Source organism: Penaeus vannamei, chromosome 14, assembly GCF_042767895.1.
Source record: "Penaeus vannamei isolate JL-2024 chromosome 14, ASM4276789v1, whole genome shotgun sequence".
In the NCBI taxonomy this organism is placed as follows: Eukaryota; Metazoa; Arthropoda; class Malacostraca; order Decapoda; family Penaeidae; genus Penaeus; species Penaeus vannamei.
In genome coordinates, this window is record NC_091562.1 from 38,217,850 (window position 1) to 38,231,734 (window position 13,885).

Genomic DNA, 13,885 nt, shown 5'->3' on the forward strand with positions numbered 1-13,885 from the left:
TGTCCTGTAGCAAATTCACAGGATTCGAAATACACACTGATTTTAGATCTTAACGAAAGGAAAGGGGAGAGGCGGGGGAGGGAAGAAAAGAAGGACGGAAGTGAAGAAGGAAGGAAGGGAAGGGAAGGAGGGAGAGGGAGAGGGAGAGGGAGAGGGAGAGAGAATGGGAAAGAGAGAGAGAGAGAGAGAGAGAGAGAGAGAGAGAGAGAGAGAGAGAGAGAGAGAGAGAGAGAGAGAGAGAGAGAGAGAGAGAGAGAGAGAGAGAGGAAAACGAGAATATAAAAAAGGTGTTCCACTTCACTGTATCTTGATCAAAAGGCTCAAAATTCCCGTTAGAACTTCGCAAACTTCTGCCATCGATAAGACGCTATATAGAAGACACGTAACGAGAGGATGGAAACCGTATTTTTTATTAAAGCGACAACGCCCCTCCCCTTCCCCGCCTTAGCTCCTCCCCTCCCGCAAAAAAAAAGAAAGAGAATAAAAAAATACCCGAAAAAATGGGGGAAATACTTGTCCAGGAACAATGCACAAAGAAACAATAGAAAGGAAAATATCAAAGCAGATGTTTTCGTTGTTGAAGAGGCGGTAAAGGGCTGCGTTTATGAATGAGAGAGTGAGTAAATGAATTTAATTGTGTGAATGCTTGTGTTTGTAAGTGGATGTGACAACGAATGAATATCATGTGTCTGTGTGCGTGTCTTTGCGTCCGTGTACATTTGTATTTGCGTGGGTATAAAAGGAATACGTAGGCAAATGTGCTGGAGGTGTTTCCGTCCATTTTTATTTCCCCATCCATGCGAGTACACAGATATATTGTTGTTGTTTTTTTGTATTATTGTAGAATTACTCCGAACATGTGCAACTAGCCTGGGAGAGGTTCCAGCCGGCCCAAGCACCACCCTTCTCCCTAACCCCTTTTCCCTCCTTCCCGTTTTCTCCCCTTACCCTTCTTCCTACCTTCCTTCCTTACTCTCTTTTCTTCTAATCCCTTACTGTCCTCTCCTCTCTCGCCTTTATCCACTTCTTATGAAACCCACCTCTCCTTCCCCTCTTCCTGTCCTCTCCCATCCCCCTTCTTGCCCCCTCCCCTTCCTCCTTCCCTTCTTCTTGCCCTCCCCCTCCTCTCCTTCCCTCCTTCTTACCCTCACCCCTTCCTCCTTCCCTCTTCTTGCCCTCTCCCCTCCTTCTTGTCCTCTCCCCTCCTTCTTGCCCTCTCCCCTCCCTCCTTCTTACCCTCACCCCTTCCTCCTTCCCTCCATCTTACCTTCATCCCTTCCTCCTTCCCTCCTTCTTGCCCCCTCCCCACCCACCCCTCCCCGAAGCGCCTCCTCCAGCCGCGCCCGCCCCATTCAAGCGGGTTCGGGGAGCACATACATAATAAACATGTTATCTGACCGGTGACACACGGGCGCCCGGGACGATTATTGCATTACCGGGTCGAGGCTGAATAATGAGTAAGTTTCGAATGACATTTTCAAGAAATCAGTTGTAATTTCATTTCGGCCACGCGTTAATCAGACAAACAGCATGAGTGACAGCCACAATCTGGGACAGGGTAATCATGAAATTACTTTTGCATCGGGAAGTGCATCCCGCTTGTTCGACGCGTTAATTAGGCTCCTGATTAGCCTTTATGTTTGACGGGTCATTTCGGGTCGCCGCACTGACCCGGCTTGCTGGCCTCGGCGACCGGGAGGACGCGGCCACGAGGCGGTTGTCATGCACGAGGCGGTTGTCATGCACGAGGCCCGTAATGGCGCATGACACAATTATCATCAGGCATGATCTAGGCGACGGTGGCGGAGAGCTAGAACGGAGGAGGAGGCAGAGAGAAAGGAAGAAAAGGAGGAGGAGGAGGAATAATGATAATATTAACAAGGATGATAGTCATTATTTCTATGTGTAGATGAATAGGAACAAGGAGAGGGAGAGAAAAAAAGAGCAGGAGCAGGGAGAGGAAGGGCAAGGTGAAGAGGAGAAAAAGAAGACGTAGGAAGAAGAAGAGTGGAAGAAGGAGACAAGAAAAAGGAGGCAGAGAAGGATGAATCTGATAAGCCGGTAGATACATGCGTGCATAGGTAGACGAATCTACCCATTCATATCTTTAAGTGTTGTTGGACAGACAGAATTATGGTAGATTTATAACAAATACGAACGGTCAGTTGGACTTGCCACTGAATATAGCGTTAACTGAATTGGTAGGTATATTAATGGGTAGATAAATTCCGTGCAGACTGGACATATCTACGAATAGATATAAGGGTTGACTAGGGCGATTAGCAAGACTAATGACTAGGCAGACATGCAAGATTACGAAGGGTTGTAACAGATAGGGAGGGAGAGTAAGCAAGATGATTGATTGATAAAAAAAACATAGACAACAGGTTAAAGGAAATAAGAGAATGAAAAATAAAAATAAAAATCATCATATAAACGTAAATACAAAAAAGGGAAAAGCCGCAACTTGAAAAAGAGAAAATAGAAAAACGCGAAAAGCAAAGCACAGTATACTCTGCGGCCTTGACGTGATGAAGCAGCAACAACAACAACAACAACATTAATAATAACAACAACAGACGCATGCATTAAAATCCCCTGGTGCAAGCGACGGAGATAAACAGTACAGCCAGATAGGAGAGACAGCTGATTAATACTGTGTGATTACCCACTCTCTTTCTCTCTCTATCTCTCTCAGCTCTCCTTCTTCCCTGTGTCTCTCTTTCTTCCAGTCTGTTTCTCTATTTCTATCTTATCAATTCTCTCTGTATCTTTCTCCCTTCCCGTCTCTCATTTTCATATTCTCTCTCTCTCACTCCCCCTATCCCTCCCTCCTTCTCTCTTCGTTCCCCCCCCCCTCGCTCTCTCCCCGTTTCCCTCCTTCCTTCCACCTCTCTCTCCCCGTTTCCCCCTCTCTCCCTCCCTCCTTCTCTTCTTGTTTCCCTCCTTCCTTCCCTCTCCTCTTTTCCGCCCCGCGTTTCCCTCCCTCCCTCCCTCTCTCCCCGTTTCCCTCCCTCCCTTCCTCTCTCCGCGTTTCCCTCCCTCCCTCTCTCTCCGTTTCCCTCCCTCCCTCCCTCCCTCTCTCCCCGTTTCCCTCCCTCCCTCTCTCCCTACCCCTATTCCCTCCCTCCCTCCCTCCCTCTCTCCGCGTTTCCCTCTCTCCTTCCCTCCCTCCCTCCTCGCGATGGATGGCCGCTGCTCGCCCCACGCGGTGCTCATCCGGGCCTACGCCACAGCACCGAGAACCGTGTCTGAAAAATATTACGTTGGTTCCGAAAATCGATTTCATTTGCTGGCGCGCGCGTGTGTGTGTAAGTGACAGGTTCGCTTTGGAGATGATAATGAGGTCCGATTAATAATTCGTTTTATGGATTAGATCTATAAATCTATCACGATTTAAAAGGTTTTTTTTTTCTAATGATCGATGTATGATTTTTGGCAAGATCTATCTCGGCTGGCGGGATGCATTTGCTAAGATGCAACCCCGCCGATCTCCCCGCCCGGCATCGGAAATCAAAGATACGAATCGTGTGGTTTGACATCGCCGAGATAATTTGCTGGTTCAGGATTCACTTTGCGGTCGAGGTCCTTGGCTAGAGATTCATTGATTGGCAAGTCTTAGGCAGTGGGCGGGGCTAGGTCACGTGGTCATCCTCGCCAGCCTATCACAAAGCTTCCCGCGAAATTATCTTTTTTTTTCGTTTTTCTTTTTTTTCGACGCTGGGGGTAGGGGGTGGGGGGTTCACTAGCTTTGTTTTCGCTGTGAGATTCATTATATGACTAGCCCGACCTAGACTGATAATGATCTAACATCTTCATTATTTTCGACACTAGAGCCAAAACTGAAACACACGGGCGACAAACGATACACGGCCGTTCCCTCTAATTCAAGTATGCCGGCATTTTACAGTAAGAAATAACTAAATACCTGCGTTTAATTGTATGTTTGTTGATGGGCCCAAATTAATATGATTATCGATACCTCATTACTATAATATATTCCTTCCATAGAGAAGCTAAAACACAAATTGTATAATCCAATTCATAATCTAATCATTGCTGCGATATAATTCCCGCATGGAGATGGCAAAATATCATGAGTAATTTATATGGCCCTACTTTGAAATTGTGATTACCGGTATTGCAACATATATAAACTACGGAGCCGCTAAATTACGACTAACTTATATTAATTTAATCCAAGTATGAACATATGATTACCAACATATCAATACTACACTAAACCCAGTCTTAAAGACGGCAAAACACAATAAGAAACTAATGTAGGGCTTGCCTAAGATATCTGTCAACGTTATGATAAGATATTTTCTCTAATACATTTTCTCCATACTTAAAAAACAATGGCAACCTTATAATCTTGATTCGCAAACACCCATAAACATTGAAGCCCCGCACTGCCCGCTATTACGAAGATTAGTGCTTGACAGGCGCAAACATGTCACTAAATATGATGATAGAATTTACAGTCGACATAATGATAAGCTAGATTTTACTGGTAAATATCAATCTCGATTTAATCCAGCTGCAAAAAATCTGGTTGGATAAAAATCCTCAAATCTTGTCGAGTTCTTATACCTTTATAATCATCTTTTATATACAGTCGGGGATTGCTTACAGTCTGAAAACGTATAATGCAAAAAAAAAGAAAAAAAGAGAGAGAGAGAAAAGAAAGAAAGAAAAATAACTAGTATTTCTGTTTCTTCCTTCGGGAGTGAAGATTCATCTGAGCGAACCGTCATACCCGTTTTATTTCTCTTTCTTAATTTTTTTTTTTTTCTCCGTCCAGGGCAGCAACAGCATCTGGGGCATCCGCTGGCCCTCCCGCCCATCCCAAGCGCCCACGTTCGTTCCGCCCTCCTCCTCCTCCTCCTCCTCCACATGTGCGAATCCTGCAAAAGATCCTCTTCCTCCTTGTCCTCCTCCTCTCGCGACACCGGGAGATGATGATGCAGCCTCCGGGATGCTCCAGGTATTGACGCCTCCATCCGGCCGACCCGATGCCTTGTGATCGCTTGCTCTCGAGGACGCGACGTTTGAGAGAGCTTCTCGAAGGATTGCAACTGCATGGCGGCGGAAAATGCAAACATGGCAACTAACGGGCGGGATCATACTCCGCCGAGAGAGAGAGACGGCGGGAAAAAAAAAAGTTGAAGCGCGATTTTCCTTTACTCTCTCCCGATCCCAATATACCGGACATTTTTTTTCAGGGTTTTAATTATCCTTAGTGTCTCGAACTCCCGCCAGCACAAAAGCACAATCGTCGCCATTTTCTCTTTAAAGCAACGGAGCTGGGTGGAAAATGCATTGTTTGTTCGAATCAAAGCTTTTCATCATCACTCGAGGACCAGAGAGCAAAAGAGCATTTAATTATTTTTCATTTCTTGAGTAAAACTGACCACCATCACCCGAATGCACAAACATACAACAGACAGACAAACGGAAAAAAAACGGAAAATAAAAATAAAAACGACCCTCCCCGGAAATGATAGCATCGATAAAATAGAATGAAATACGATAAAGAGGAATGCTATGAGCATTAAAGCAATTCCACTTGACAGCATGTGCACGACTGCCTTCTGTCCCGTCACCTTTAATCCATCCCAAATTTTCAAAACGCTTCGAGACGGATATTTGAAAAAGAAAGAAAGAAACGAAGAACTATCTTTACCAGATGTGACTGTCGATGCATCGTGAATTCATATTTCAGCAAATACTAATATCAGGGATCAAAGGAAGGGTGAAAAAGCGAGGGAAATAAAAAAAATATCTTCAGGACTAGCACCACCACCACGCTTGTGCATAGCTACGCAAGTCTGTGGCTCACGGCACAGCATCTTCTCTCTGCTTTAGTATTTCGGCTAAAAAAATAAATAAAAAATAATAAATACATAATGTATCCACTGATAAATTCCGATAATCAAGACATGCAAAAAGCAATCAACCTCAACATCGAGATAAACAAAACATCAATCAACGAAGGAGCAAACGGCCTACCGATCGCCCCTTAGGCCTATGGATCCAAAGGTCCACCACGACCTTTTTGGACTGTCTAGCCGGCCAAGGAGGGTCAGGGGCCGCGGGTAGGGGGGAGGGGAGGAAGGGAGGGGGGAAGGAGGGGAAATGAGGGGGTGGTGGGGCAGATGGTGGAGGTATGTTGGCTGGAAAGAGGGATGCAAGGGTGGTGGAGGAATGGATGGGTGGTGGAGAGGGATAGAAGGGTAGATGGAGGGTGGATGGATGGAGGGATGCTGATGGAAAAGAGGGATGGAAGGAGGGATAGCGGAGGGACAGAAGAATCGAGAAAGGGATGGAAGACTGTTAGTGAGAGAAATGAATAAAAAGCAGAGTGATGCAAAGATAGATGAATAGAGGGTGCCGGTGCTGGCAAGAAGGATAGACGGACGGGTGATGGAGCGACAGAGGGATAGAGAGAGGGGTACAGAGGGGGAGGGAGTGGCAGAGAGAAGTCCGAGTGGCATACCAGCCAGCAAAGGACTGAAGGTTGGTAGTTGTGGTGTGAATATTCACTTTGTCCATCTATACTCAAGTAGCGTGAACTTTATATCCACTGATTATGACAAGATTTATTTATTGCCTTATTAATGCATGTGATTTATTTAAGACTGGGTTATTCAATATGCACGAGTAATAGATGGCCTGTATCATATTACTTGTGCTATGACATTAACAGTAGGATGAGTCAAGTTTTAGGCATATTGCTAGGAAAAAAAAGGGGGGGGATTACACAATGTTAGTAAATCCATTTTAAAAAATCCATAAATTTTGTCTTATGATTTTTCTTTCTTTCTCCTTTAGTTGCATTTCGATTTTTGTTGCAAAGGAATCCTATCCCGAGAAGACGCAACACGAGCAGTTCAAGAAGGATCAGAGAAGTGGGAGGAATCAGAAGAAGAGGGAAGAGAAAGGGGGGAAGAAAAGAAAGAAAAAGAGGGGAATAGGAGAGAGAGAGAGAGACGAAGGGGAAGAAAAGAAATGATGAAGAGGTCAAGTACAGAGGGAAGAGGTGAAGAGAGAAGGGAAAACGGAATGACGAAAAAGAAGGGGAGAGTGAAAAGGGGAAAGAGGGAATAGATGGAAGAGATGAGAATAATACAAGGGAACTAATATCAAGAATGAAAGCGATGATTTATATTTTGAAAATATGTTTGCGAAGGATATTTAGGTTAAGCGAAACACGGAAGGAGAATGAGAGGGAAAAAGATGTCACCAGTTCAAGATTTTAGTATCAGTTATTAGCAACAGTATCGGTACATCTTTCTGATTATAATACGCATTATTTTCGGAACTATATCTTTAATAATTCTTGTATACACACACACACACACACATACATACATATATATATATACATATATATATATTATATATATATATATATATATATATACATATATACATACATACATACATACATACATACATACATATATATATATATATAATATATATATATATATATGTACATATTCACTTATATATGTATAAATATGTATGTGTATGTATGTATGTGTGTGTGTGTGTGTGTGTGTGTGTGTGTGTGTGTGTGTGTGTGTGTGTGTGTGTGTGTGTGTGTGTGTGTGTGTGTGTGTGCGTGCGTGCGTGCGTGCGTGTGTATGTATATATATGTATATATGTATATATTTATATATAGACACACACATATATATGTATGCATACATACATATATATATACATATATATACATACACATATATATGTATATGTATATAAATATATATATATATATGTGTGTGTGTGTGTGTGTGTGTGTGTGTGTGTGTGTGTGTGTGTGTGTGTGTGTGTGTGCGCGCGCGTTTGTGTGTGTGTGTGCGTGTGGGTGCGCGCGTTTGTGTGTGTGTGTGTGTGTGTGTGTGTGTGTGTGTGTGTGTGTGTGTGTGTGTGTGTGTGTGTGTGTGTGTGTGTGTGTGTGTGTGTGTGTGTGTTTATATATGTATTCATATATGAATATATATCATATATATTATATATAAATAATATATATATTCATATATTCATGTACATACGCACATATATAAATATATATGTGTGCGTGCGTGTGCGTGTGCGCGTGTGTGAGCGTGCGTGCGTGTTGATCATTTGCTTTTTAATGAACTCTAATGATGAGATCGTATCTCCATCGCACCGCGAGTTCGAGGGCCATGCGACGCGTATTATGCAGGCAAATAAAAAAGGAAAAAACTGGTAATTAATAAATTATATTCAATAAAAACAATTCAATAGAGACCTGCAATATCGGCGATAAGCCTCATAAAGCGTGTTAACGAACTTGATATTGACAACAGGCGAAACGGAAAAGCATTTAACTGTGCGACTGACAGGCCTCGTCGATGTCAGTGATCTCAGTCAGGTGTCAGTCGAGAGCCGTTGACTGATAAGGCAGATAAAGAGCAAAAGGAAAACAAATAATACCAACATGAGAGGGAGGAGAGAAGAGAGGAAGAGACACAGAGAGAGGGAGGGGGCAACTCCCTTTCATTTTAGACTGAAATAAACATTCCAACTTACAATAACACGATTCAGGATGATAATGTGAAACAAAACATATATCTAGAGGGGGAGAAGGAGGGATTCCCGCCCCTCGAGTCCACCGGCATAAGGGCGAGATATCCCTCTCCCCCAACCAGAAATTTCGCCAAACAAGGTCGGACAAGCCCGTAGATTTTCAATATCTCCGTGCCGGACCCCGATACAGGGAAATAACAGTGTGTGTAACAACTTCACGTTCAGCTAGCGACTTTGTACGTGCGAGGGGCGTGTCAGGCCGTTATAGCGAGGGGCGATCACAGCATAACGCCAAGGATTGCTCGCGAAAAGGGAGACGGGAAGCTTGGGTATCGCGGGCCGTGAGAGAGTGGATTATGCAAATGGCTAACGTATCGTGCACAAAATCTGTGGCACAACAAAAATTTTGTATATCTTCTTCATGATAACGGGGCGGGGGTGGGAGTATTTCGCTTGTAATTCCACGACTAACTTTAAATATCCCTTTGAACAAGTCCAGAGGGGGGGGGGAGGTTTTATATGAATATAGGCCTATAATAAATATCAAATAACGATTAATACATTCCTCTATTCAACATTGTTTCCTTTCCTATTATCCTCTCCTCCAATCGGTCTTCGCGATACGCTTAAAAACCATTAGGCCTACGTTTGGTCTACAGCCAAAATCTGACCACACTACAATACGTAAATAACATACACTACCTAAACATCTCTTCACGAATATATAAAAAAAACATTCTGAAATCGGATTTTGTTCTACGGTTAACGAGAGAGCCGTTTGACTTTGCTTTGCTGCCGGCCCATTCTCATTGGCTCGGACTTGCTATGGTCCACGAAAAAATAGCGTAAAGGTATTTTGATACATTTTAACATCCAGGATAACGAGGGGACTGGTTGTTCTATATTTTAGTTTATGGATATGATCTTTTTTATGATTGATATACATTCATATGTAATTAACTTTATTAAATATTGCGATATATATACGCATATATAAAACTTAATCTTTGAATTGTTATCTGTGCTTCAAATATTCGTCATTTAAACTGCGCACCGAATTCAGTGATACATAACGTAGGCCCATGTATGTCTAATTCAGTATATTTACATTGGAACACACTATGTAATCGAAACTTTTGGATGAAATAAACCTCTGATCTTACATCTGCCGGGTTGAATCCGACGTTAAAAAATATCCTAGGTTCACTTTAACAACGGTCTTCTCATTTATATTTCATTCATCAATTAAATAATTCAACGTCGCGTTTCTTTCGACACTTCTGTCTTCGAATTTTTCACTGCTTCTACATTTTCATCAACTTTTCTTACATTTCAAGATGGAAAAATAATCTCCGTAAATTGAGGGATGACACAGCACTGGAAAAAGCGATTCTCTTGGGAACAGAACAAGCCAATAAATTTAAAAGGTTTTGAGTGAAATTTTATGAGAATATATGTCTTTTTCGTCTTTCTTTTGAGGTAAAGGCGATTGAAAGAGAGAGGGGGGGGGGGAGGATGTAATCGCATTACTCTTATTAAGATGGTACGCTAAAAATAACGCTTACTACATCTAACAATCTTGTCTTCGTGTGCGATTTAGCCAATTCGCAAGAAGACGGATGCTGTCGGGAAAAAAGAGGAAGAGAGAGGGGAAAAACGGGGGGGAACTAAAGAGAACATAAACAAAACCACGTTCACGGCTAATCTCGCAATAATTCACCTTCCGCCGACATGGTATCCGGATAAGGTAAGACAGTCGCGAAGAAGACCCGAGGAAAAAAAAAGTCGGTGAGCTCCCGACAAGCTATGGGGTTACAGGGAGGCGGTGTTGGCCAGCCTACCTCCATACTCGCCAGTACGCTCAGTCCTCCTCCCTACCAATCACCACGATCAATTTATTGAAATACGAGCAATTTGTCACTCATTGGGCTCTTTTCCGTCAAATGCCCGACGAGGTGCGTGAATAGGTCTTGGGTAACTAAATACTGGCATTATGCGGTTGGCCAGGGTAGTTTATTGGCCATTAGAGAGAATGAATGGGCGTCAAGCGAGCAGTTGACTCCTGCACTTGACATTGCAGGGAAGGTGTAAGGAAACGTGGCAACAGCGCACGCGGTCGCCCAGTGCCGTAGACCTCTTCCCTTCCTCGTCGTGTTTTCCAAGAAAGTTCGGAACTTCAAAAACACTCTCTTAAGAATAACACTCTGCGGTTCAGACTACAACCCCTGGTCGGGTTCGAAGCGGGTATCACAACAACACAACACACGGCCAATGTCTTTGCACAGAAGCCTAAATCACAGCTAAGGGAAGAAGGGCTTACCTCTCCTCACAAGAATCGATCCTTTGTGCTCCAGAACCGGGCTAGGCCGGGACTGAAACGAACCACCGCAGTCCGCGCGCAACTCTCTCCTTCGTTTACTCCTCCCACCCCCTCCCTCTCACCCTCCCACTCTCCCTCACCCTTCACCCTCTCCCCGCCCATCTCTCTCTCTAGCAAACACGCGCGCTGAGGCTCCCACGTGGAGGCCAATTTTTTATGTGTGTCCTGCAGGCTATCTCTCTCTCGCGCTCGCTCTCTCGCTCTCCTTGCGCCTTCCCATACTGACCTTTTTTTCCTTCCTTTTTCTTTTGTAGCTTCTAATTGCTCCTTATTTCTTCTCTTCGCTCCCGCTGCTGTTCACATGATTCTTCTTAAGCCACTTGGAACGCACAGGACTTTTCCCCTTCTCATGTACCAGCGCGGCCGAGGCTTGGCAGAGGCGGCCGAGCAATCTGGAATAATTATGGAAGCCGACTGACGATATCGGCTCCCGAGAAATCGCGTTTTGGGAGAGGGAGAGGGGGGAGAGGGGGTGGGGGGAGAGAGGCGCTCGGCAAAGGATTTCCCCAATTTACGTAATTCATTTTCGCCTCTTTATCGTCCCTTGCAACGGCATTTGAGCGCCGATATTAATGCCTTCATCGGGGCTCCTCCGACACTGGTGGGTTAGCGAACTGTTTACACCGTTAAATTGGTCCCGAGGTTGTACAAAGACCGTGTACAATGGGCTTCACATTCACGCGCTCTCGTGTTGTTCCTCTCTCGCCCCCGATTCGTTTCTAGAAAACCGGATTTTACATTTTCTTGTATAACTCGCGTAGATCTGTCTCGTCCCCTTTTGATATTAATTGGAACGAAGAATTAATATAGCATGTAAAATCGAGTATTCACCGATCGATGGAGAGAGAGAGAGCCCGGAGAACTGAATCGCTCACCAAAGCCGAAGATGAAAGCGACCGGTGAGGTTGGTCAAGATCCTCAAGATGCTAACCTTCTTCTCGGCTGCGTGTCTTTGCGATTATTAATGTTCAGTCTCTCTCTCTCCTGTGGATTCGTGTGTGAGTGTGTGTGTGTATTGCAGGTTCCCTAGCGTTCACGCGAACATGAAACCTCCGTTTGTTAAGATGGTGGTGGTGGGGGGGGGTGAAAGAAAGGGAAGGGAAGGACATGGAGGTGGGTGGACGGTGGAGGGAATAAGGGGGGGAGGGGGTGGAGGCGGAAGAGAGAGGTGATGGGAAGGAAGGGAGTTGATGGAGGGAAAATATAGGAATTTGTTGGTGGCGTGTCAGCATTGCGACTGTACCGGAATATAGATTAGTTTGAATACCTCCTGTTTTAGTCTGAGTGTATTCCTAGAAACATCACGCACATATCACAAGTAAACATGCACCAGACTTACACACACACGCACACACACATGCACACACACGCGTGCGCACATACAAACACACAGACACATACTCAAACACGCACACATACTCAATAATACACACATGTCCCATCCGATGCTTCTTACTACAAAAACAACATACATAGAAAATCCTGCAATAACAAGATGGTTTCTTTAATTACTTCAAAACAAGTCAGGCGCTTACCTAAAAGATGTTCTTCCTGGAACTGTCTGCTTCGCCTTTACACTCAGATAATTGAAGTGAAAACATGTACAGCCAGTTGCACTAAATAAGTAAAACTAATTTCGTGTTGGACAAAAATCGGAGAATCTCGTGTATCGTAACGGCGGAAGTGTTGTTTAGAAATGCGATGATTCACCAGAGGTAATGCACAATAAAGACAATTACACGGATAAGACTCCATTCTTTCAATACAGCGCTGACTATATGGTCATTTCCATCACAATGTATATTATTCATGAGGCAAAACCAAATCAAATTGGTTTTGTAATTATAATCTATCAGTTTTAGACTCGCAAGATCATAAAGATGTATGACCTTTGGTAATTCAACATCGACGCATTTATCAAAGAATTGTCGTATATCGTGCAATTATTTCTTAATCTTATAATTCCATGCCCATCTACGTATTTTATTCACATATATATTTCACATAGTCTCTATCGGAATATATAAATTACAATAGATATATCATCTTGATAGTATGACGTCACAAGTCGTGTGTCGAGCGGTCACGTGACTCGCCATTTTCCTCTTTCATAAACTTTATTTTGTGTCGTCTTGAGAATTACTTCCTTGGCGAGAAGAGGTAAGTAACTTATCGTCTAAGTGCTGTCATATAATAGTTGTATGTTTAGGGTATTTTACGTGATGATTTTTTTTCAAGGAAAACGGTTACGGAGCTCTGGAAAATCGAAATTTCAAATTCGGGAGTTTACTGCATCTGTTGATAGGTTTGAAATTTGGGTTTAATATGTTTTTGGGTGTGCATTTATATCAATAATTGAATTTCATTATCTTCCCTTATTCAAAATTGAAGTGAAAATCGCATAATGATGCAGTTGGGAGAAAAATATAATTGTTAACAAAGGGATGGAAAGTTGCTAACCTAACGACAGAAAACGTTTTTTTCTTTGTTGTGGGTCTGTCTTTGAGCTTTATTTTCGATATAGTCAGTGTTGTTATCATCTTATCTAACATTACTATTAATATCAGAAGTTTTGCTTATGCCATTGCTGTAATTTCGATATAGTCAATGTTGTTATCATCTTATCTAACTTATCACTTATCTTATCTATCTTATCTTATCATTCTCAGAAGTTTTGCTTATATCGTTGTCTTAATTATCACCCTGATCATAATCATAATCATCGTCGCCGTTATTATCATTGTTGCTGTTTATCCGATGTCCTTATTGTTATGATTATCATAATTTTTCATATTTTTTGTACGTATTCATTATAATTATTACTATTTTTAAATGTTCAGTGTTCAATTTAAAGAACAATTGACAGAAGGGGTATGAAAAGGGTTAAAGAAAGAAAAAAAAAGAGTGATAGAGAAAGGCAGACAGGCAGGCAGACAGCAG

At 43.0% G+C, this 13,885-nt stretch overlaps 1 protein-coding gene across 3 annotated transcripts in view; it reads right to left on the bottom strand.

Moving 5' to 3' along the window:
* LOC138864038 (protein abrupt-like) overlaps window positions 1-12,639 on the bottom strand; it is a 110,785-nt gene extending 98,146 nt beyond the window's left edge. For 2 of the 3 annotated variants that reach the window (XM_070129921.1, XM_070129923.1), the window contains exon 1: window positions 12,481-12,639. The gene's annotated coding sequence lies outside the window, so the exon portion shown is untranslated. Of the gene's footprint in view, window positions 1-10,885; window positions 10,961-12,480 lie in introns of those variants that run through there. The other variant, XM_070129922.1, reaches the window with a different exon arrangement.
* Window positions 12,640-13,885: the final 1,246 nt, after the last annotated feature.